The 27,500-nt window shown below is 38.8% G+C and overlaps 1 protein-coding gene across 2 annotated transcripts in view; it reads left to right on the forward strand.

Moving 5' to 3' along the window:
* LOC122798496 (metalloreductase STEAP4-like) overlaps positions 1 to 27,500 on the forward strand; it is a 112,412-nt gene that overhangs the window by 59,388 nt on the left and 25,524 nt on the right. The window lies entirely within an intron of this gene.

Here is a 27,500-nt window from a genome sequence, read left to right on the forward strand (position 1 = left end):
CAATGACCACAAGGAAAGGAACCAATAAGTTTATCCCCCAAGATAGTTGTTTGATAAGCCTGCGTTAAGGAGGATTCAAGATGATGCTTATAGTGATTAAAGTATCCTGCCAAGTTCTTTCCTTTACGAAAGGAAAATGAACATTTGTTAGGAATGATTGCCTTAATTCTAGCATCTGCATCTAGTATGTTCCAATTGTCCCTGATAATTTGAGTAAAATTCTTAGTATTTCTTCCATATGTGGTTGTAAATCGCACTGTGTTAGTCTTGACTGGTTTCTTTTTGTATTTCAAAAGCTCTGATCTATGTAAGCCTGAGGCATGGCTGTGTGCCATTGTAACATACCCTGATTTATAACTCCTTACGTGCAGGGGACATCATTGCAATTACAAGTGTGTAACTTTACACGTCAAACTGCATAAGAAAGCAAAGAACATTTTGCAACATTTTATGAAAATGATCTTACTAGGTTTAATAGCCTTGTTCAGTAAAAATATAGCATGCTACTTTCCTGTGATGTAATAAACACTTGAAAATGTCTGTGATTAGTGATATTGAATTCGAATGACATTTAAATAATTATGCAGCTGTTCACAAATCAGTTATAGAGCATAAGTTACTGTAATAATTGTATAAAGCAAACACTTTTTACGCGATGATGGTACACCAGATTGCATACAGAATGTAACTGTAACTGTATAGCTGAAGAAATGAAGGCGGTATGTTATGAGGAATGGGTGTAAGTCAGGTTGTAATCATATCACTGAAGATTCTTTTTTAATACCTTTATTAAATTATTACTTAAGACATAGACAAACATACATTAAGAGAAAAGAAAGCAAACTATATTATAATTTTTTTTAATTACATACAGTATACATCACATATATTTTCTTTCTTTCTTTCTAACCACTGCTTTTCAGTCCAACATTACATAAATTGCTCAGTTCTTACCTGCCCTTTTAACCTCCCTCCTCATCCTAAACATTACTCTGCATGCATTATTCCATCAAATTTCATTTACTTCTATGTAATTAGCGCCTTCCCTTTTCTAAAGATCCCACTTCCAATTGTTTCATCTCTTTTATTATAGTCAGTACTTTAAATACAGTTGGTATAGATTCTGATTTCCAGTTTCTAGTAACTGCTTGTTAGATAACCAATAACATTTAATTTAGTAAGACCTTGCTGTGTGTAGGCAATTCAGATCCCTTGTCTCAGCTCAAAAGAATAATTTCCTTAGTTACAGCCATGCGCTGCCCCAACATTTCTGACAGAGTATTCTGTAGGGAAGTTTTAAAATCTGGTAACCCAAAAAAAACGCACTTCACTAAAGCACCACTGTACACAGAAGCTGAATTCCAAACTTATTATTCCACAGGTTAAGTGCTTTCATCCAACCTCTGTCAGACTTCTTCAGAACAACATATGATAAAAACTCAACCCTTTTTATACACACCTTAACACATGCTTAGTTGAACAATTGAAAAATTAAATTATTATTCAAATAAAATTTAACAAATAAATAAATCAGTAAACTTACCCCATTCTTAAAAAGACACATTGATGCCTATAAAATTTGAACAATAATAAATGACTGCCATAGGTTTAAGATTTATTGTTTTACAGCAATTATTAAAGGATAGGCAGAGAAGGGTATTGGACCTAGATTTAGACATTTGTGAACTGAGGTGGCAATTAAGGTTGGACGCCACCACCTTTCCGGGCATTAACGACGGTGTCAGTATAACAGCTATACTGCAATTAAAATACATTTTAGGTTAATATACATATAAAAAAACTTTGTAACATTTTATTTTGTTAATTTATGTAGTTTGCATTTATTGTTCAAATTGTATAGGCATCAATGGGTCTTTTAAGAATGGGGTACGTTTACTGATTTATTTATTGGTTAAATTTTATTTGAATAATAATTTAATTGTTCAATTAAGCACCTTAGTATGTATAAAGAGGGTTGAGTTGTTATCATATGTTGTTCTGAAGAAGTCCAATAGAGGTTGGATGAAAGTGCTTAACCTGTGGAATAAAAAGTTTGAAATTCAGCTTCCGTGTCCACTGGTGCTTTTGTGCTTTAGTGAAGTGTATTTCTTTTGGGTTACCAAGTTCTGTGTGTGGAGAGACTTCCTGGACTATAGAGAATGTGAATTCCAAAAACGAAATTGCAGAGTTACTCAATCAAATCAATCAGCAATTGACAGAGCATACAGCCCAGCTTAAAACTTTGACTGCCAAACAGAATGAGAGGGGTAGTAACCTATTTGGTAGTCTGGGCTTACCTGTAACTCAACCTACTCAGCTTTCTCAATTCAGTTTAACCACTCATTCTGAGCCGCAATCTAATGGTTCACAGAGTGGTTCAGCTAATAATGGACGCAATGGTTTTAACAATGGTTCTATCGTTAATGTGACTCTAATGGCTAATGGAGTTGGTGACTGGAGAAACAGTAAATATGATTTTTGGATGAACCCAGGTGGTGTGGCTAGTCAACAGACTATGGTGCAGCAGTCTTTATTGGACAGGATCGAGTCCTTTGAAAAGAGACTGTTTGGTTTGAAAAATTACAAATTTTGAATGTTAATTTAGAAAGGAACATTGAATTGGGGCAAGTGCCAAGGGGTCTGCGATGTTGGAAATACCCCAATGGCATAGAAAACAATGGTGAGATGCTTGACGAAGTTCACCGGCTCTTTGACCGGACTGGTATGGAGCTTATCAAAATAATGATAAAACATAACGGCCTTAGGATCGATCAGCGTTTGGGTGAACTTGAGAAGGAGAACAAGCTGATTACAAAAGACTTGCTGTTCGATCACTACCAGACCAATTATTACAACATTTTAGCTGGCATTGACACGAGTTGTAATAATATTTTTCAGTGGAAAATCGACAAGTTAAAGTGGGATACATTGGAGTATCCCAAAAACAAGGTATATCCGTTATCTATCGGTAACCATGGTAACCAAGCATCCTCAACCATTCTGGTTATCGGAGACGGTGAGGAAGTGACGTCTCAACCGAGGGTTTCTCAAGCAGGTCAGCCAGCGTTCCCTTTAGAGGAAGGCCCAAGATGATCAGAGCAACTAAGGAACAAGGAAGAGAGGATTATAGTAGGGACAGTTTGTCATATCTGGATGTTAATTTAACCATTGATAGTAGCAACAATACTCTGAGATCAAGTATTTATAGAAAACTCACATTTTCTAACTCCTATTTCGAATTTAATAGTTAGCCCCCTTATCATCAGAAAACAGCTATTGTCAAAGGACAGCTTGTAAGGGCTGCCAGAATGGTTATGGTGGAACAAGATTTATTATCGGAGCTTGAGTTTATGATGGAGTTATTTGTTAAAAGAGGTTACCCTGAAGCTCTTTGTAGGGCTTTGGCAAGGGAAGTTAGATCTAAAAGAGCGGGGGGAATTTACAAGCCCATACTCAGAGGTTTTATGGATTTCAACATGGTAGATGGTTTTAACATGCTAAGGAATTGCAATTCAGACCCAAGAGGAAAAATGGGGAGTGTATTACTGTTTATCACCACCATCAATCAGGATGCTGAATGGGTTACTCATATCATCCAATAGAACTGGAGATTGTTACAAGGTGATGGCTGCCTTATGTACAAGGTGGGGGGCCATCACCTTGTAACAATCTCTAGTTCTACTGGATGATATGAGTAACCCATTCAGCATCCTGAATGGGTTACTCATATCCAATAGAACTGGAGATTGTTACAAGGTGATGGCTCCCTTATGGACAAGGTGGGGGGACCCCCCCAGGGTTGTTTTTAGAAGGGACAGATCCTTTAAGGAGATTTTGGAATTGGTGGCTCACAAAGATTTATATCAGTGTAGTAGATCACTTGGTAATTTCAAATGTGGTACATGTAGTGCATGTTCACATATTTGTGAGACCAGTGAAAAAACATGCATCAATAAGCGAACCTTCCAATTTAATGGACATTTTAATTGTAGCAGGAAAAATTTAGTATACATGGCCATATGTGAACATTTTTCAGCCTTCTATGTCGGTAAGACTAGCAGGCATTTTAAAGATAGAATCATGGAACATATTGCTGACATTAAGAATAGGAGGACCACTAATGCTCTGGTGAGGCACAAAATAAAAAATCCTGGCCATAGGTTTAGATTTGTTGTTTTACAGCAATTGGTAAAGGATAGGTAGGGTAGGGTCTTAGGCCTAGATTTAGATATTTGTGAATTGAGGTGGAAATTAAGGTTGGAGGCCACCACCTTTCCGGGCATTAACAACAGTGCCATTATAACAGCTATACTGAAATTAAAATACATTTTAGGTTAATATACATATAAAAAAACCTTTGTAACATTTTATTTTGTTCATTTGTATAGTTTGCATTTATTGTTTGAATTTTATAGGCATCAATGGGTCTTTTAAGAATGGGGTAAGTTTACTGATTTATTTATTGGTTAAATTTTATTTGAATAATAATTTAATTTTTCAATTGTTCAATTAAGCATGTGTTAAGGTGTGTATAAAAAGGGTTGAGTTTTTATCATATGTTGTTCTGAAGTCTAACAGAGGTTGGATGAAAGCGCTTAACCTGTGGAATAAAAAGTTTGAAGTTTTAAAATCTGCCAACTCATTATCCTACCAAAAAACATGTTTCAAGTTACCTTTTCTTCCCCATCATACTTTCCAACATTTGCCATCTACCTGAGGAAAAAATATTTGAAGTCTTCTTGAGATATAAAAATACCCATGAACACAATTCCAAGGAAAAGTCCTAAACCTTCTAGAATTTGTACATACTTGGAAACTGTGCATATGTCTTAAAATTGTTTCCTTCTAAATTTTCCAGTCTGCCTTCCCAGTCTTTTTCAATGTCTTTTACTGATTCTTATAGTTTTAACAGCAGCCTCTGTTCTCGATTTGACTAAAAAACTCAACCAGACAAGTCATTCACTTAGGACTCCCATATCCATTTCTCTTTGCCTATACTCTGATAACATTCGCTGGTAGGAAAGGCAGTCTCTAACCTGCAGTCCAGACTTCCCCTTGGCCTCATACCACTCAGTTACCTTTCCCTGTCTGGTTATTTGTTCCCAATAACATCAACTGTCTTGCAGTTGGCTTAGAGGATTAAGGATCTGTTTCCTCTGGACCCATGGTGCATGGTTTGATTCCCTCAGCCCCTATTTTCTAACTGTTTGACTCTGAGCAAATCACTTAATCAGATACTGCTCCCAAGCTAACCCTTGAAAAGCTCCATGGAGATCAGTGCTCTTCATTTGAATACAAATCAATTAATACGAAAGCATGCATTGTTTAGTGCACTAAAAGGTAGTACACTCCAAAATTTTAAGTGGTCACTGCCAAAAAAAACACAAGGAAAAATGGCTAATGTAGCACAAATGCTGTACACTTTGGCAGTGGTTAACTCATGGGATGCCATTGATACAGGTACTTGTATGTTTAGCCCAATTGTGGTGATACTTGGCAGTTCTACACATGCCAGAACTCTGCTTTGTTTACTGTTCAAAAGGTTCTTATCTGGTTCAGGGTAGATGCTGTATACCATTTAGGACATCAGTGTGATGACCTTATGGTAAGTGCAGTGCAGGGTTGCCCTATCCTGTTTGTCTCCAAGACTAGTGCTGCTCCCCACATCATGGCATGTAGTGGATATAGTGTAATTTATATACAATAAACATAATCCAAAAGAGAAGTACAGGATCAAACCAAGGCTGGCAACAAAAATCAGCATAAATCCAGCAGCCACTCAGGCTTATTCAAGCAGCAAAAATAAATGCTAGTTCAAACAATGACTGAATCCGTAGCAAAAACAGGTAAAATCCAAGCCGTTTACCTGTTTTTGCTACAGATTCAGTCATTGTTTGAACTAGCATTTATATTTGCTGCTTGAATAAGCTTTAGTGACTGCTGGATTTATGCTGATTTTTGTTGCCAGCCTTGGTTTGCTACTGTACTTCCCTTTTGGATTATTTATTAATTTTATTAGTTTCAGGAGCATTTGTACTGTGATAACACTTACTCTTATAGTATACAATAAACATGCCCCTTTTTCTTCTGCATGCTGTGATATATGAACAAATAGGGCACATTCCATGACCCCTCCCCCTAAATAACGAAAGGTCATGCAAGCAGTCCATAGTGAAGTAGGCCTGCTGGTGGCGTTTGTTGCTGTAGTTTGTACTCATGTACCCAAAGGTGCCCCGACTCATAATAAGGCAGGGGGGTGGTTTATGAAGTGGAAGGGGTTCCACTGCATTAAATTCCACACGATATGTAATGTGGATAGCATTATCAACCCCAGTGTTCCCCCATCACCCTGAGAGTATTAATGATGATTACATATGACAAATGAGAATTCAGAGTCAAACATTCTCCAAGGGTCGTAGACCATATGTTTCAATTTTAGGTAAATGTGTGCATCGGGAAATACAATGATAATGGCAAAGAAAAAATGTTAGGGGAGGAGAAAACAGACAACATGCAATTACAGTGCATGTATTTCAGAAGTGATGCAGTGTAATTGCATCAACCCCGGATGGTGACCCCTATCTGACATCCCCAGTGGTCTGTTGAGGAATGATGCAGCCAGACACAAAGACAAACTTCTGCAGTAACGGATCATGTGTATAGCATCCTGAATGGGCCATCCATCTGTGTGAATATTTCAGGGGGTTTGAGCCAACACTCAGTCTTTGACATTATTTGGTTGCAGTAGAGGCCGGTGGCTGGGCAGCATATGGCATTGATGGAAGAGGCTACCTGGTGTGTTCAGCTGGATGGTGAATAGGAGGTTGTAGAAAACATACTGGCTCTAGAATGCGTCATACAGTAAAGCAGCACAACTGTGCTATGGGTGTTTTGAGCAAAATGGAATAACAAAATACAATTTATTTTATTTATTTTATTTTACATTTGTTTACTGGGATAGTCTGACTGAGGCATCATCCCATTTTTAGTGGAGGGTTGGGGAGAAAAGCTCCAAAAGCAAGTTGAAGTAACAGACTTAACGCGTCCAGCAGCAACTACAGTATACAGTATAACCAAATACAGTCACACAGTATTTACCAAACATACAGTAGAAATGTATAACAAGTCATCTAATACTATAACAAGTCTAATATAATGCAAACAGGAAGTAAAGGAAGATAGGGATATAGTTGAAGAAGTTACAATGTATACAGAATTTATAGTAAAAATACTAGTTTTAGGGTAAAAAATAGCTACATTCCTTCAACAGAGAAAGCCTAAGAATAAAAAGTGGTCGGGGAAGAGGAAAATTAGTAGGAGGTTTGATACAAGAACAAAAAAAATGCAAGGAGTGAGGGGAGAGAAAGTCATCCAGGGGGGATGCAGGAACATAGCCATTTATTGTATTAATGCTCTTTAAGAAGGAGTTTGAATTTGGTGGTGATAGGGGTAATTAGTATATACTGGGAGGGTCTACTTCAAATGATTGCTCATTTGAATGAAACCCATATAACTGAGACAAAATTACTGAAAGTTCAAATTAATGAAACTTCAAAAGAATGAAATCCAAGAACCCGACAATCACTTACTTGAAAACCTTCATCTTCCAGAAACAAACACACACAAAAGAAAAAACACCGTACACAGCTACAACACCATACTACTACTAACCCATTCCATAAGTCTACAGTACATTAAAGCAACATGACAAAAATGTAGCTACATTGTGTCTGCAAGGGGGCAAGTCCCCCCTGCACCCTGCCCACACCCTCTGTAACTTAATTATATCAACTTTGAGATTGCACTACCTTGTGGAAAAGTATATCCATCCAATTTTCCATCAAGGTAGCTACTGCTGCAACACACTGCAGGTCAGCAACTGTTCGGGTTTTTGGGTTTTGTTGTTGTAAGGTTTCGTCAATGTGAAGTGTCAGTAACTTCATCTCGGTTATATGGGTGTCATTCAAATGAGAATTCACTCAACTGAAGGGGACTCATTGAGGAATACAATTCCATATTTTTGCGATTTGATTTGCAAATAAGGATTCTCTGAAAGGGTTGCTGGATTTCTTGACTTTTAAGAGTAGTTTATTGGATGAACGAAGAGTATGGGAGGTGTTATAAGGCTGAACTAGGTTCATTAGAGCTGGGCAGACGTCAGGTTGATGTAAGATGTTATGAGCAATTGTGAGTTTGTTAAGTGATAGTAGGTTTGGTAGCTCAAGTCAGTGCTGCTGTTTCGGGGTTATATAGTGGTGAGTTCTATTTTGGAGGCCAGCAGCAAAACAAGCTATTTTATGGTAGCAGACCTCTATTTTGGAAAGTTCAGATTTTCTAAGATTAGTGAAAATCGGGGAGGCATGCAGTAGTGTGGACAGAAGATGTGTTCTAGCTATGGCTTGTCTAGTGAAAGGGGTGAGGTATTGTCTTGACCTGTACAGGTAGCTGAGCTTAATATGAACCTTTATATGGTAAGGATTTACTCTAACAATCTAATTAAAGGCTCCATATAGCCTGTCCTACTAGGTCTACACCAATTAACTTTTGGAATTTGTACCACCCTGTCAGTTGACATCTCTCCTGTCATTCCCTTTCTCCAGCCCCATCTAACACTTACTCTCCCGTTCTCTCTACCTGGTTTTTACTTCAATTTTCCCCTTCAATCTTTGTCTCGACTTCCCCATCTTATTCCTCCTGCCTCGTTTCCTCAGTCCTGCTGTCATCTGTTTATTCTCTGCTCAACACTATTCTGCTCTCTCCCTTAAATATAATGATCTTTCTTTATCTACCAATCTGCTGCACAACCAGCTGTATATATTTGTAAGCTTAGAAACCATTAATTGCAACATAGTCTTCTAGAATTTGATGTAAATGCACTTAGATATAACATCTCTCTCTCTGTATTACTGTCTAATCATGTGTTATTTATTTTTTATTGCTTATTCAGCATATGATTTTTTTTAACTTTGCTTTTCTGTTTTCTTTTTTGGGAAGAACTCTGAAAATGGTCCACTCAGATCAGGCTTTAACCCAGTTAACAAAGTAAAATTAATAAATAAAAATTCTGCTGGGCTTTACACAGCATTGAATATGGTAGCTGTATCTGCAGCATGTTTTACACGAGTGCCAACCTGACATGCTTAAGTCCATTGCACATGCAGACAGCACTGCCATGACTGTGATTCAACACATCATAAGCTGTGTAGTGCATATACTATATATAAATAGTGTTTCAGTTGGGGTATCCTTTACTACAACTTCTGCCACTTTTATAGATAAGTTAGTACATAGCTGCCTAGAGCTGCAGAGATGGTACATAGCATTTGCAAAGTGAACAGACATACACATCAAGAATAGCAGCATCTGCTGCTGCCTTGCCATTGGGCATTTTAGAGAAGCACTGTCACATGAGAGTACATGGTCATCAAACTGCCTGCAGTTTAGCATGCAGTGGACACTGCTGTTACATGTTCATGCTTGGTGCCAAAATCAGCTTTACCAGCAAAAGACACCTGGGCATCTGTTCACTAATTATGAATCACTTCGCATTTATGAACTGATGTCTTTTGTGCAGTGCTCCATGGCCTCATTGTTGGCATTCCGTGGACATGTGGTGTCTGTCCTAAAAACAACCTGTGTATAGTTGAAAGAGGCAACCAATATGCCATCTCAGGAGATACGGTGCCCACAAACAGCATGTCATATCACCACAACTGCCTTGTAGTTGTGCTTCATCTGTCCTTCCTGCAGTGTGTAACAGGCTAAGAGTTTTGTCCATATCAACCATGATTGTGACATGGGGACAGTGGTAAATGATGTGGTGAGGCGACCTGTTGGACTTAGTTACAGTGGGGTCTGGTGGTGTGGATAAGTTTATGGCACGAATCCCACTCACATGTATGCTAATGTCCTATATGATGCGTAGTAGTAGGTATCCTGATCCAGGCCACAGCCTGCACCATGCTACTATGACCACATCTCTGTCTGTTTCTTACAGTGTCTAAAAACACTGTGCACCCTTTCAGACATTAAACAGGCACTATTAATGATGCCCCTGACTCCATTTTCATTTTCTGCACTCTTGCTTCTGGTGATAACATGGTAGTTGATGATACTGACGTGTGTTAGATTGTGTATGTTAGACCAGGCAGCTAACAGAGCTGCACTACTCTTATCAAACACCAGCTGTAACTCTTTTGTGTCCTCTTTCCAGTGTATGATGATTCCATCTCTGACACAGAAATATCAATATTAGACATCTATCCTGAGGGGCTCCCTAACCGTGTTTTCACTTCCTTTATTAACAACCTCCTCTCCAACACACAACAAGGGTGGAAGCAGCTAAAATGTCGGTAACAAATTCTCATCTTATCTCTACCCTACTCTACGCCTCTCCAATATTTACTAACCTTAGACAATGCAACCTAAATAAGCTCGAAACCTGCTACTTCAAAATCGCCAAATTCGCCACAGGGACTTCCTACTGTACTCACCACTGTCTCTCACTAGCAGAACTGGGCTGGCTAGAGCTCCCCCACCTCCTTCAATGGTACCAACTCGCACTCGCCCACAAACTAATAAACCCACCACTAAAAGTCCCATCCCTCCAGAATCTACTCCAGCCCTATGTAACCACGAGACCACTAAGATCCAGCCACAAAAACCTCCTACAGGTCACAAGAGCCATTAACTCTGCAGGAGAAGCATTATTCTCCTTCACTATAGCCAAACTCTGGAACTCCCTCCCATCCTCAATTACCTCTGTAACTTCTTACACCCACTTCAAATCCTTATTAAAATCACACTTAAAAACATGCTAGATATGCCCTTGCAACCCCCCCCCTCTAATACCATCCACTCCACCCACCCACTACCTCTCTCGGCCCCCTATCAACAACCTACTCTTAGCAAGCTTGGCTACTCATGTTCCCAGCTACCTACCACATAATACTAACTTCTTGTAGCAACATCTGCTAATGGCTGTTATGTACCTCAAAAACAGATTGTATTAATTGTTCACTGATGAATCTCAGCTACATTTGTAACCATGTTTAGTATATGTCACCATATTTTAAAATTGCACTATTTTCTACAGCTGTTTTACATCTATGATTTATTATTGTCTTGCATCCTTAGCTGAACTAATGTCTACATTTAAATGCTATGTTTTTAACTGTATAATGCAAATAATTAAACCACAAGAAGGACCACTGTTGTGACCCGTAGTCAGGAACTGCAAGTAGCACCAACTCAAATAATGACGACAGTTTACCTAGGTTTCGTCTTTAATGAAACAGACTTCTTCAGAACAAACAAGTCCACACACCCTGAAAATAATAAATAAATACTCTTCCACTAATTACATTCAATTAACATACCCATCCTCCAATGTAATATGCAAATAAGATTGCCTTCAACCTTAAAATGTAATGTATACATCAAATATACTCATACCAACATTACTATAGTAAAATCCATATTCCTAATGAACCTTCTAAATACATATATAAAAACATATAAAAAGACATATAACACACTGTACAACATTACTTCACAATGTATAAAACTTCCATACTCTGATACAAAAATTAGAAAAGCAAATAAATGAAACCACAACAGTATATGTGTGTTCAAAATACATTCCATGCTAATTCCATTTTTATACATACCCCCATTAACCCATGATGTGCTTTCATTTTAAAATGGGAGCTAAACTTATATTATCATTGATGCCTGGAAACACGGTGGCATCCAACCTTAGCTGCCACTTCATTTCACATATATCAAGGTGCACATCTAAAACAGCACCTTGAAAATCTTTTTTAATTTGCTGTATTACACAAAATTTAAATTGATGATCAGAATTTTGTTCTATGTGCCTAACTAAAGCATTAGTGCTTTTCATATGTTTAATATCCAAAATGTGCTCGCTAATTCTTTCTTTGAAGGCTCTACAAGTCTTTCCTACATAGAAAGCTGAGCATTGTGCACATTTTGCTAAGTAGACCACATTTTTGGTGAAACAATCAAAATGCCCATATATACCAATGGGCACATCCATTACTTCTATCTTAGAACCAGTAACCAAAATGTACTGACATTCATTACATCTGCCACATTTAAAATTGTCCTCAACTCTGTTCGAATCACTCATGTCACCAAAACCACTTCCTTCCCTTTCAAATAACTGCTTAAATGACCTTCCTTTTCTATATACATTTTTTGGAACCTTGTTCAATTTACTCCATACATGATTGTCCAATCTTAATAACCTCCAATTATTATGAATAATTTCAACAATATGTTTAGTATCATAGGAGTATGTTGTGATAAAATATATTTCAGATTCCGGCATTTCAGTGATATTTTTTATCGTATCACTTCCCCTTTTATTAATTAAATTTCCAGTATAATGATTGTTGTTTATTAAACAATTCCCATTACCATTCATTGTTAATAATGCCATATAATTTCCTTCATTTCTTTTGTGTACTACTTCATAACCAATAGAGTCACACAACCCAATAGGATAACCTCATTTGACAAACATGCTCTTTATAAATTCCAACTCATCAATGAAATCCTGGTCCTCACTCACCATTCTGGCTGCCCTAACCATCTGACCTTTAACAATGGCCTTTTTCTGATGGCTAGGATGCCAGCTTTGATAATTCAAATATGAATTTGAAAAGTTGGGTTCTCTATAAATACCAGAAGTCAGGCAATTTCTGACTTTGTCTACCTTTAGTTGAACATCCAAATATGATAACTCGTCCCCACTAAATTCAAAAGTAAACTTCAAAAAGTCTAATGTATCATTTATGTATTCAATAAACATATTCATAATTTCCACACTACCTTCCAAAATCACAAAAATATCATCCAGAAAGCGAGTGTAATGCCGAATATGTTGCATGAATTGACTGTCAAAGACAAACTGCTGCTCCCAGAAGGACATTACATAATTGGCATATATGGGGGCACAAGCAGCACCCATTGCCACACCAGTAATTTGCTTAAAATAATGGCCTTCAAAAAATATATAATTATTGTCTAATACAACTTCCATTAAGGTGACAAAAACATTGATGCGATCCTGTTCATACATCCCAGTTTTTACTAACAGAGCTTCCAACCACTGTAATCCAATGTCACTTGGAATCACTGAAAATAGATTACAAACATCAATAGCCAAGAGAATAGTTTGTTCACTTATCCTAACTGTTCTAAGCTTCTCCAAAAAATGCCACGAATCCTTAGTGATGTATTCAAACTTCCTTATCCCTTTTTGTAGATGGAAATCCAAGAATTTGCTGATAAAAGAAGTTTTACTTCTCTTTCCATCAACAATAGGCCTAAATTTGACATTGCTTAGTCCATTATGTAATTTAGGGATTTCAAAAATGCTACTCACCATTGGAAAATAATTTTTTAAATAATAATACTCAACCTCATCAATTTGCCCTTGCATTAATAAATCTTCTATCATTAAATCAATTTTTGAATCTGCTATATGTACCTGATTTAAACTACTCTCCTCGTAAGTGTTATCCCGTAACATACTTAACATATAGTTAGTATAATCATTCCTGTCCATGATTACCGTACCGCTACCTTTATCAGGCTTCATGAACCTAAGAGTTTTGTCATTAATTAATTCCTTCAATAAGGCTTGCTCGTCTTTATTTAAATTGTTAACCTTGTTAAATGCTCGATTTTCAATAGTATTCCTACTTCTCCTCATGTATTCCCTAATGTCTAATTCGCATATTTTCTCATAGAATGCCACGGTTCCATTTAAAGGGGGATTACATTTACTTGGCTTTCTCAAGGCAAACCTTCCTTGTTCAACAGTATTTTCAAAAAACAACCTAAGGTTCATTCTCCTAGTTAGCATTTTTAAATCAATCAAAACTTCATTTAAATTTCCTTTCATCACTGGAATGAATGAAGATCCTTTTGATAATAATTGCGCATGCTCTTTACTTATTTCTTTGGTGGAATAATTATAAACTCGATAATCCCCATAAACATTGGGGATTATATGTGGACTATTCATTAATACAGCATTATCAGCCTCCTTTATAGCATCAGTGACTTCTAATATTTGGCTTAGCTCCCCATCATAACTAAAATTAAAATTAAAATTAAAAAATTAAAACACATCATGGGTTAATGGCGGTATGTATAAAAATGGAATTAGCATGGAATGTATTTTGAACACACATATATTGTCGTGGTTTCATTTATTTGCTTTTCTAATTTTTGTATCAGAGTATCAGAGTCAATTATACATTGTGAAGTAATGTTGTACAGTGTCTTATATGTCTTTTTATATGTTTTTATATATGTATTTAGAAGGTTCATTAGGAATATGGATTTTACTATAGTAATGTTGGTATGAGTGTATTTGATGTATACATTACATTTTAAGGTTGAAGGCAAGCTTATTTGCATATTACATTGGAGGATGGGTATGTTAATTGAATGTAATTAGTGGAAGAGTATTTATTTATTATTTTCAGGGTGTGTGGACTTGTTTGTTCTGAAGTAGTCTGTTTCATTAAAGACGAAACCTAGGTAAACTGTCATCATTATTTGAGCTGGTGCTACTTGCAGTTCCTGACTACGGGTCACAACAGTGTTCCTTCTTGTGGTTTAAGTGGATAATGCAAATAATACTTAATGTGGAGCTTTTCTCCTTGGGCCTCCGCTGAAAACGGACTTTTGTCCAGTCAGACTCTCCCGGTCAACAAATGTAAATAAATAATAAATAAATAATAATAAATTAAGACAGTAGCTGTACTGATTACATAAGGTATGTGATTTACTTGTAAGGATAATGACACTTACAACAAAGTGTGTCTTCCACTACTAATATGCAACTCTTTTGTGAGTGAGACTCATAATCACAGAAGTGTGCAATTAAAAAAAAAATACATAGCTAAAATGCGTAACTGCACTAAAAGGTATTTCTTCAGAGGACTTTATCCCCTTGCAACTCCCAATGTTGGAGTCTGTGCACCCTACAACCTGCTACTTATATATAGTAACTATAAGATCACACTATCTTAGGGTGATGAGAAATTTTTAAAAAATAAACATGGGAATTGTTCATTAGTGTTGGTGACTAACTTGTTCTAGATAAGCCTGGCACCCCAAAGTATGTGTATACCACTTGCCATGTACAATCCATTACAGGTTATTTTTAGGACCAGATTTATCTGTTTAAACATGCATATCCTGACTATGCTGTCCTGCGCTAATATATATATCAAGTGCTTTGAGCTGTACAAATAAGGTAATAGGAGGTAATAGCCATGACACAGGGTTTTCATACAGAAATTACAGAGGAGCTTGACAATAGCACATACTGAATTCTGTGCACTTCACAATGCAGTGTATGTATCCTGAATGTTGCTTTTAGCCCTAAGTGATTATCCGTTTCTATGAGAGGAATAAATCCTTATCTGATGGACTGACCAGTAGTGGATATATTTACAGAACTGGATCCAGTAATATGCGGAAATGCAGACACACAGAGGTCTACATTTGTTGGTTTATACGACATTATATGCACGTTATTGGTTGCATAGAAGTATATTTTCCCTTCAGAAATAAATACAATACTAAATTTAAAAATAACCCCCTATGGTAGAAACAGAATATAAACCAACTTTATTAAAACAAAAAAGCAGGCTTTATTAACAAAAAAAACCCCAAGCACTGATCACACTAATCAAATCTAGATATGATATAAAATAGCAATGCGGGTGAAGGATAGCCACAAAGCCTTCTTTATGTTAAAAGTCTCAGAAACAATGCCTAGCACTGTGCAGAGCTAATAGTAAATAATGTCACATATGTGAACCCCGAGGACATAGGTACTCTACTTGCAGACAAATTTAGCTCAAACATCACACCTCTCCCCTCCAGTATTCTCATATCATATACCCCCACTTACACTACCTCACATCTTACAAGAACAAGTTCTCAAGGCACTACCCAAAGCCATATTACATGTATGGGTCCAGATAACATATCAGACTGCTTACTGATCTTCCTGAAGCATGACTTCTTTGATTCCCTACAGAAGCTATTAAATATCCACCTCAAAACAGGCTTCATGCCAGATGAATGGAGGACTGCAATAGGCATTCACTTGCATAAAAGTAGGGCTTCAATAGACTCGAGTAATTATAGACCTATAAGATTGACCAGCCTTATCTGGAAGACTATGGAAAGGATCACTGTGGAGTTAATAAATAAGGCAACCTATAGACTCTCGAACCAACTCAGTTCAGATATATCAAGGGCAGATCCTTCCGAATTAAATTGGTTCACATCTTTGAAAAAGTTAGCAAAGCAATGAATGAGGGCAAAACAGTGCAGTCCACATGTCTAGACCCCGCAAAGGCATTCAACACCATCCCACACTCATGTATCATAAGACAGACTCTCCCAGCTAAATGTCAATTCCTTTGAAAATTGGATAGCACATTGACTAATAAATTGAAACCAAGAAATTAGGATGATTGGCTCTATCTCCCCCAAAAGATCTGTCACTAATGGTGTACCCCAGGCTTCAGTCATGCAGTCAGTCCTTGTTGGCATTTAATTTTAAGAGGTCAAAGTTAATGTTAAGGGTTTGTACCTGAATTTGGTGCCATCCTAACCACTGATCTCAAACAAAGCGCTACTGTCAAAACCATGGACTAAAACTAAATGCCAAGACATGTATAATCATATCCTTTGACAAGCATGACTACCCTTATAACTATCACATTGACAGCACACCCCTGAAAATTGGTTGGTGCCATAGTTATGGATCTGGGAACCTATACTGACAAAGAACTTTGATTGCCACATATTCACTGTTGTGAGGAAGTCCTTTTTCATCACACAGCTTATATGTAAAGGTACAGCATCCAAATCCATGGATGGTATCATAAACACTTACTGAGGGGATCTCTATTTCTTTTGTTAAATCAACAAAATATGTTTGAGGGATAGATATGTATTGGTCTATATCATATACTTGAAATTCCAAAATATCGAACACCATATGTTCAAACTTGCAATTTCGAATATTGATAACATCGAACTCACAGAATAGTGAATTTTTTCCCAGGGAAAAATTTGCCGTTTCGAGAAACATACACACAACACAAGCACACCAAAATAAATAAACCACACACATACAGTTAACAAAACCCAACCCCACACTAAACCATACGTACATTACTAACTATCCACTTACCTTAACCCGCACCCTAACTCTAAAGTCTGTAACTATCACACACATACCCTACGAAACTATACACAAACAAAGCAATTAATATACACACATACAGTTAACATAACCCAACCCTACACTACACCATACATACATTACTAACTATCCACTTACCTTAACCCGCACCCTAACCCTAAGGTCTGTAACTCTCGCACCACAGTGGAGGAAATAGCGAAGCCATGGAATGGCCCACTGAAATCTTGCCCTAGGTAAGATTTTGATGTTCCGGGGCTTCGCTATTTTCACCATTCAATGTTGTGGGTTCGACGTTTTTACGTTCAACGTTTTACTTCTTCGAAGTTTTGATATAGACCCATATGTATCACAGAGAATACCACCTGTATGGAACATCTTCCAACTCTTGTAAAGCAAAGTACTTCTCTTGCTAGATTCAAATGTAATTTGGACAAATGTATGGGTAGCCACAGATTCATCCACAGTTTAGCACCCTTGTATGTCATGGATAGAGGAAACATGCAAATGTCCCAGAATTTTCTTGTTCAGTCTGTCTCCAGGTTTCTACCATGGGAATTTAAGGCCAGGCTTCCTAATATCCTCACACATAGTAGCCTAATAAGTACCTGTGAACCTATATACTGGTATAACATTAAATGTTCCTGCCATAAACCTTTTCCCTGGAATGATGTCCAGTTGTGACTTCCCACAAAGTGAAGAGGGGTAAGCCTATGTTCACCACCAGTTTAACTGCAGTCTACTTTAGAGCCCTTTGTTTTTCCTGGCACAGCCATGCATGCTAGTCAGATGGCATTGGAAAGCCTGCAGTGTCCATGAGTTGACAGCAGCAGCATTGAGACCAGTGGTTGCCTGTACCCAAAAGAATTGTGTGCTTGCATTTTTTCCCATAAATATAGAGTTGGTCCATATTAATTTACAGCCTGCATGTGAATGCTAGCCTTCTCTTTACCAGAGCTGCCATTCCTTTAGCTTTTGTCCATGTCTGTTCACACTGGAGTGCTGTGATGTGACTTGTTGTATCTCTGCTTGCTATGAATGCAGTTAGTACTACAGTACCCAGATGGATAAGTGATAGATATGTAATACATTAGCAGCAGACCCAATTTACATACTTCGGCACTATAAATGGCTGGCCCATTTGTACTTCATAATATAGTCAGTGTCAGACTTGGCACACTAGTATAAGGTCATTAGCAATATTTTATGACATTCCAGTAGTATGTGGTCATCAGCACTATTTTCCCAAATAATAAGCATGCCCTAGGAATAGTACAGACAGACATATGTGAGACACAGTTTAATCAGCAATCAAAGGTAATGTGGTGTCTTGCAAACTGTGGATGGATAGAAGCCACCTAATGAAACTAGTATTCTAAGTTCACAGTATCTGCAAAGCAGCATCATATCCTAAGGCTCACTGTGCAATAGTAGTGAGGCCTTCCAGATGGTCTTGTCTCTGTCATCTTGCAAGATGCAATGTGCCCATCATTTATGTACTGATTGCACTTCTATCACAAGCAGTTAGAACATGTGGCATTTTTCAAGTGTCTCATCATATTTCTAGTAACATAACTAATGCTAGACAGTCCTGTGGTCTGGACTGTCTTAATTATAATTTACCTGGACAAAAAGTACATATCATTTACCTGTATGTTGCTACAGGCATGTGTATCTCCACCTACACAATCATGAAACATTTCCAGCATCAGGTATTTTCCTCCATTTTGTAACTATTTTTCTGTTGTTCTGTGGAAAAGCATTACACCATAATGTCAAGCACATTTTTTAATAGTTAACTACTAGGTAGACAGATCTAAGGACCACTTCCAGCCACAACCTTGGTCATGGGCAGTGAATTACATTGACAAAAGTTTCCAGATGCAGGCATCATTGTTTTCACTCATGCATACAATGGAACTAACAGCAAACGTTTTACATATATGGATATTTTATCAGTAACAGCAAGTAATAGAGAGATGTAAAGAAAAGATTAATGCAATAATGCAGAAAGAATTTCTTCACTGGTTACTGCCTTTTCCTTGTGTGTCTTTAGAACATACCAGATCATGCATATTACTCAGGTCTGCTAACTCACAATTGTCTTTGAGAAGGTGAATGTGTGCACCTTGCAACATTATTGCCAGAAGCTGTTAAAAGATTATAGCTGTCAAGGTGTTCTAGTAGCACTTGGATATAATTTAACTTTTGGCATGTCACTACTTTGCAAGCCATATTGCAGGTTAAGATGCTTAGAGGGAGAGTTTGTCTGAGTCAGCTGGATACTTGCTGTCATATCCACCTGACCCTACTGCATTATAGACAGCTTTTGAAAGATGGACCTTTTGACGGCTACAGGATGTGGAGGCAATACAGAGAACTGGAAAATATTGGCCATGGTCTCCCAACACTGATGGGCATGTTAGCAAGCAAAATGGAAGATGTCATGGTGTTTTCTGATTAGACTCAAGAACTGAAAAAACTATAAGCACTTTTGTTGACTCCCTGCTGGGTAAGGAAATAAATGTATATTTTTTGTCTGTGAGTTGTTTAAACTGCTATAGCTACTTTTTGTTTTACCTGCTCCATTTTGTTTTCTGTTTCAAGACATTTGCTTGGCCTGGTATTTTTGTTCTATGTGGCAGATAAACACTTGAATTACCTAGGCTGCATATTTCATGTGATTTTCCTTGTTTAATATGTTTCTTGAGTGATACTTAAATACAAAATAAATTTCTAGGTCTTTGTCTCAAGACCTGCAAAAACTGCAAGTGCTGTTGGTGATTCTCTGTCATTCATTGATCTGCTTTTTAAACTCGGTGATTTTAAGCTGGCCACCCTTACTGTAAATTGAGTTTTATAAACTCCTCCCTTTCTGCACTGCTCTTTATATCTTGAATTATTTATTTGCCTTTCCCTGTGATTATTTTGAAAAATTGCATCTTGCCTCTCATTGTCTGTTCTACTGATTTACTTTGCATTCATTATCTAGCTAGCTGTTGGATAAAGTAGGGTATTTTTACACTGTAGCAGGCACTTTTCTGTGTTTTTACATCGACAGTGGATTTACCATCTAGTGGCAGTGGGTGGTAGCCTGGTCTGTATAAGTTGGGGAAACACACTACAGATTCCTGCATATAGTTGTTTTATTGGCTGGATATCTTGTTTGTAGTGCACTTATAAACTCTGCATAGTTGAGTGTCTTTTGGCTCATTTCAACAAATTCAAAGTACTTTTACTGAATAATCATACTTTTTTAAGCTCTTTGAAGAATACTGCTGTATCTGTATCTTTAACTTTGTTTGTAATAGCATTTTTACTGTGCTTTTACATCAGAAGGACTGGGTTACTCATCTAGTGGCAGTAGGTGTTTGCTTGGTCTATCTGAGTTGGGAAGCATGCAAAGGGCTCTAAGTATAGTCACTTTACTGGCCAAAGGGATTGATTAGGCAGTTTTTTGTTTTTCCGGTCCTGGTATAAATTTGGCACATTTGCAAGGAGCTGTGCCATTGCCCTGTACAGATGCAAACATCTGGGAACATTGCTTATTTTCACTATATTGTGAATGTTTACTGTGCTAGTTACCTTATTATAGGACCTAGGGATATTGTTGTACAGCATCATTGGTTATGTTTGCTGCAGATTACACCAAGTAAGCACCCTTTCCTTATCCAGTTGCAAGCACCCTACACTCCTGTCCTTTCAAGTCCACATTAGGATGTGCAACCATGGATGGGCACTTTTCTGCTATCTCTGCATCTAGCTTGGTGGACATGGGTATCCTGATGCAATGTAATAGTTGCCTTAAGTACACTGACAACCACTTAATTCTCACAGACAAATACAGTATGTGAGAGATGTAAGAAATCCAAGCAGGCAAAGGACATGCGTGGTATAAAACCAAACGATTTATTTAGTAAAAAACATGTAAGTCATCTGATGAAGTGTAGGAGCACTACAGGAAAGTTCTTACATGTTTTTTACTAAATAAATATTTTGGTATATGCCGCGCATGCCCTTTGCCTGCTTGGATTTCTTGCATTATATTTTTGGAGCCTGGTCTGTACTTTATCTGATGCAGAGGTTTTGTTTTTGCATGTGAGAGATGTAGTTACACATTGATATTGGAGGCTAGGCTGTCACATACCAACACAAAAAGCAATAGACAGGTTGTCAGCGACTCACACACATCACTCACAGCACCCAAAAAGGACCACAAACATAGACCCACATATGCAGAGATGCTCATATGTAATTTACACAAACCTCAAAGGCCTCACATGTGCAGTTCTCAAACACTGCATGTACACAAAAAAAACAATTCACATTACAACACATAAAGCCACATCTCACTGTGTCTATCTACCAAGCCCGTAAGGTGAAACACTCCACAACCCAATATTCTGGTCATAGGAGACTCCATTGTGAGACACACTGATGTCCCACTTACCAGGTGAAGATTAGATTTAGTTGACTGTCAGGGGCCAAGATTCTACAGATTACACAAACACTCTGGTCACTTACCCCCTAAGGATAGTCCATGCAGGTGTGAATGACTTGAGACATACCTCTTTGGACTAGATGAAGTGAGGCATGATTGAGCTCTCAGAACATGTGTCACAGATAGTAGGAGCCTAGCACTGAGCAATATTCTACTGTCTCCAGGGATGATGCCACAATACCAGCAGCAAATGATCGACATTAACAATTGGCTTAGCTACTGGTATTATTCCAAAGGTGCTCAATACTTGTCAGTCTGGGATGACATGGTTGATAGGCTACTCTGCTTAGCTAGGGATGGTCTTCACCTGTCATCTCTAGGCTTTCAGATATTGGCCAAAACATTATCCACCCCTGTAGTGCCTTTTTAGGCATTGCCAAACAGACAAACTTTCCAACATAACAAAAGCTACTCAGGATAAGGGCACATCAAAGCTGGTCAAACAATATGACATGCTAGAGCTACTACATGCCCAACTAAGCATTTGAAAAATCCATTGCCATATTCTTGCTAGCAACAGGTCCCCCATCGTGAACCAGGAAATCTATACAGCATACAAAAAAGTTACTAGAATCACTCACCATCCAGCCAAATACCATACTCATGGGTGATTTTAACTACCCCTCCATTAATTGGGAGGCATGCATGACCAGTATCATACAGGCCCAAAGATTTCTTGACTTTGTAAATTCATATGCCCTGGAGCAGCTAGTCTGCACTCCCACTAGGGGAACAAATATCCCATAAATGGTACTCACAAATATGGGAGAGTGTTGCACCCCCCAATCCCAGTGCAATGACCTCACTGGTAAGATCAGATCACAAAGTGACCTCCCTTGAAATAAAGGTAAAACTAGCCCTCCCTCCACCTAACCCTAAAAACTTTAAGAACTCTTCTAATGTAAATTACCCTCTATTAAGGAATGGCATAGCTAGTTTCCAGGCTCCTCCAAATCCAGAAAACACAGAAATCTATGTGGATGCATACATAAAAGTCATGTACAACCATATAAACAACTGCATAAAAACAGCAGTACCAGATCAAAATAAACCCAGGTCAAACCGCAAAAGTAAGCCACCCTGGTGGAACCCTGGTATTAATTGGTTGTACAACAAAAAAAAAAAAAAGAAAATCCTGTCAAAGTAAGAGGGAATGTACACAACAGAGCAAAATGTTCCTCATTAGTCTAAATAAGTGAATCAGGGAACTAGTCAAGTCTATGAAAGCAGATTTTGAGATAAAAATAGTCCCCAAAGCAAAGGATAACCATAAGGCATTTTTCAGTTATGTCCACAGTCTTAAGGGCAACACCCAACAATGTGCAAAATAAGCTGTAGTTGACAACACTTATACTCAGCCAGAAGATATAGCAAATCTGCTGGCCAAAAAATTCAGCTCAAATTTCACCTGCCTATTACCCCCAGTTTTCCCCAAATTAATATCCTCCACTCTGCTGCCAATTGTCACCAAAGAATAGGTTGTCACTGTGCTCTCTAAAGCTAAAAACATGGCTTCAATGGGATCTGACAGTATACTAGGTTGCCTCTTAAACAGCGTAAATCAGGACTTATCAGGCCTATTAGGATCTCTGTTTAATACAGCTTCTGAACTGACTTTGCCTGATAGAGTGGAGGACAGCTACAGTCATCCCTCTGTAGAAAGGGGGACCATCTACTGACCCAAGAAATTACAGATTCCATAAGTTTGACTAGACTTATAAGCAAGGCTGTGAAAAGAATAATAACAGATCTGATAAATAATGACAGAGGAAACCTCCAAACACTGGACTTCTCCCAATTCAGCTTTGTCAAGGGAAGATAATGCCTATTGAATCTTGTGGATTTCTTTGAGAATGTCACTAAGGCCAGGGATGATGGTAAAACAGTACATACCGCCTACTTTGACCTGGCCAAGGTACTTGACACAGTTCCTCATGTGGATAGTATAAATAAACTCACAAAACTGGGCATAAATCCCTTTGTCACCAGATGGATAGCCAGTTGGCCCATGGAGAGGACACGTGGTTGAAGTGGGTGAATCCAGATCCAGCAGTAAGCCAATTACTAGTGGTGTGCCACAGGGCTCATTGCTGCGAGCGCTGCTGTTCAGAATATAATTCTCTGAAGTCAATGCTAATGTGGAAGGCCTCAGGTTGACAAAGTTTGCTGATAACTGCACCCTGGGGGCTATCATAAAATCCCCCAACAATGTAGCTATCCTTCAGAAGGGTCTAGGTCAAACAAATGACTGGTGCCAAAAACATGACCTAAAACTAAATGTGAAAAATTGCATAGTCATAACCTTTGAGAAGTCAAGTACCCCTGCAAATTACAACATCAACAGCACACCACTAAGAGTAGACTCTGAGGTGAGAGATCTAGGTACACAGATGGATAGTAGCTTGAACTTTGACTGTCATGTGTCTGCAGTGGTGAAGATGTCCTTTTATGCGGCACAACGTAAAAGTGAAGATATGTCATCCAGATCCAAGGAAATTATAGTCTCGATGTACCCAGTCCTCATTAGATCAATAATCTAGTACAATGCTCCATTTGGTAGTACATGGCTAGGCACTTACAGCAGCTGGAGTGACCTCAGAGGTTCTTTAGAAAGAAAATACAGGTTCTACTGTAAACAACATGTACTATGTGGATAGACTAAAAGCACTATCCCTTTACTCTGTCTCCTACCGACTATTAAGGGGTGACCTTTGCCTGACCTACAAGGCACTCAAAAATCTAGCACTGATGGAGATTCTGCACATCCAGAAGTCAAACAGTATGAGGCTCACCTAATCTAGGGATCTATACTTAGTCGGTAATTCAAACAAAACATGCTGGGTGATAGATATATTTCTCAGAGATTACCCTTTCTTTGACATCTTTAGAATTGAATGCCATACTCTTGCTTATAAGTTGTGTAACATAGGTTCATAGGTTCATAGGTTCATAGGTTCATACTAGGCTATCTGCCCAAGGGCATTTATAAGCCTAGCCCATAGTTATTTGGCTTTCGCCACCCCTTTAGTTTGAATAAAACTATGCCTATTATTTTGCTGTGCCTCTGTCGAGCAGTGACACTGAGGTAATCCCTGGGGTATATCTGCGATCCCCCATCCATTGGTCAATATTCCTCTTGAACAAGGCCAGCGAGGTGCTCTGCCTCACATGTACCGGGATTTTGTTCCACAGCATAGGGAGTCTCTGGGTGATGAATCTGTCCCTCCAGCATGTTCTATTAATAACCGTGTCAAGGTTTAAGTCTCCCGCCCTTGTGGTTCTGAGGGATCTAGATTTTTTGAGGTGAAGCATATTCATCAAATCAGGGTTTGACATGGCCTTATATGTCAGGCACAGGTCACCTCTGAGCAAGCGGTATGAGACTGAATAGAGCTGGAGTTCTTTCAGTCGGGCAGCATAAGACATATTTTTGAGACCCTTTATCCTTTTGGTGAGGAACTTTTGGGGCCTTTCCAGCTGCTGCAGGTGTCTGGTCAGATACATTCCGAATGGGGCATTGTACTCAATCATAGGTCTAATGAGTGATGAGTACAGGGGCGATGACCTCCCTTGATCTAGATGTGAATCCCTTCATGATCAGGTGGGCAATGTAGAAGGTTTTCCTAACTACTTTAGCAACATGAGTGTCAAGCGAAGGCTACTGTCAACCTGGGTCCCCAGATCCCTGATGACTTCTTCTGTGCTCAGTGGATTGCCACCTATATGGTAGCTAGGGGTAACCTTGTTTTTCCCGAAGGGTATGACTATGCATTTCTTGGCATTTAACTTTAGGCCATGGCTCTGGCACCAGTTATCCGTTTCTGTGAGGCCCTTCTGAAGGATATCTGTGTCAGATGTGTTTTCGACTATGGCCCAGTTTGCAGTCATCTGCAAACTTTGTCAGCCATAACCCTCCTGTGTTTGCTTCTACTTCAGAAAAGTAGATGCCGAACAAGAGTGGACCCAGGACTGAGCCCTGTGGGACACCACTTGTGACAGGCTTTGAGTCTGACATGGCTCCAGCAACTCTGACCCTGTGGGTTCTGTCACTTAGCCAGTTTGCAACCCATGTTGTGATGTATGGGTTTACATTCAAGCTGATGAGTTTTTGATGATACCTGAGTGGGTATTGTGTTGAAGGCCTTTGCCAGGTCAAGGTAGGCTGTATGGACTGCCTTTCCCTCATCAATGGCCTTGGTGACTGTCTCGAAAAAGTCAACCAAGTTTAAAAGGCATGATCTGCCTTTGACAAAGCCAAACTGGGTTGGATCCAAAGTCTGCAAGTTCCCTATGTCTTTATTTATGAGTTCCATTATGATCCTCTCCATGGCTTTGCAGATAAGGCTTGTCAAGCTAATGGGACGGTAATTTCCAGGGTCGGTGGAGGCACCGCCCTTGTGAAGTGGGACCACAGTTGCCGTCGCCACTCCTTGGAGTGCGTATCCTGAGGTGAGGCTAAGATTAAACAGCTGTCCTAACTGCGGGTTTAATTCCTCATTGAGTTCATGGAGCACACAGCCGGGGACACCATCCGGTCCCATGGATGCTGTGTTTTTGCTTTGGAGAGAGCAGTTCCCACCTGTGCATTGGCGGTGTTTGGCGGGCGACAATGCTCTCGCATAGATATCTTTCCTTTTGGGGAGGGGAGAAGTTTGCACTGAACCTGTCAGCCAGTATGTTGGCAATGTGTGTAGGTTCAGTAATCTTCACATCATTTTGAACTAATTCTGAGCATATCTGGGAGTTTCCTCCTAGGTTTCTAACATAGCTAAAGAAGGCCTTATGATTGTCTTTTGAATCCTTGGCGATTTTTCTCTCAAAATTTGCCTTGGATGATTTTATGAGAACTCTTAGTTTTTTACTTATAATGATCAAGGGTGTCTTACCTTTCAAGGATTTTGCTCTATCTTGTAGTAGCTTCCTCCTTTTGTTGTAGAGCTTGTTTATGGCTGGGGTCCACCAGACTGGACGCTTGCCTTTGGTACAAAGAGTCTTAGTTTTGTTTGGGATTGCCTGATCCATGCAGTCCTGTAGGTGCTGGTAGAAGGCATTTGTAAGTGATTCAGTGGTTTGAGTAATGTTTACCACTGGCTCAGGGGCCTTAAAGGAGACCACACTAGTTTTTAGAAGTGTGAAGTCGGCTTTTGAGAAGTTTTTCACTGTGGTCTTTTTGGTTTCAGGTGGGGGCGGGATGAGGACCTCCAGCGAGATTAGTTTATGATCTGATCTCACCAGTGAGGGGTATACTTCCGGTGTTGAACATTGTGATCCCATGTTCATGATGATGAGATCAAGTATGTTTTCTCCTCTTGTGGGGATGGTGACTAGTTGTTCCATGGCATTTGAGTTTATGAACTCCAGGAACCTTTGGGCTAGAGTGTTTGGGCTTGCGTAGTGTTCCCAGTCTATATTAGGGTAGTTGAAGTCACCTAGTATGATGGTGTTTGGAGATACATTTATCCCCTCCATAGAAGGCTTTCCTTACTACAGTAGACACATGATGGTCAAAGGCCAAGTCACTGTCTACATAGGTCAGTAATAGGCTAACTGCCCTTGTGGGCCATTGTAAGCCTAGTCAACCATCTCATTTGAGAATCAAACCATGCACATTGTGTTTGTAAGGCAAGCGCCTTAGCCATTATGCCAAACCCAAACATGCATTCCCAAATCCCTGACCCCAGGCTCAGGTCTTTAGGGGTGTATTATCTAGGCAGTAATTTACAGGGTGGT

The sequence above is a fragment of the Protopterus annectens genome, chromosome 3.part1 (assembly GCF_019279795.1).
Source record: "Protopterus annectens isolate FY-2018-M chromosome 3.part1, PAN1.0, whole genome shotgun sequence".
Classification (NCBI taxonomy): domain Eukaryota; kingdom Metazoa; phylum Chordata; order Ceratodontiformes; family Protopteridae; genus Protopterus; species Protopterus annectens.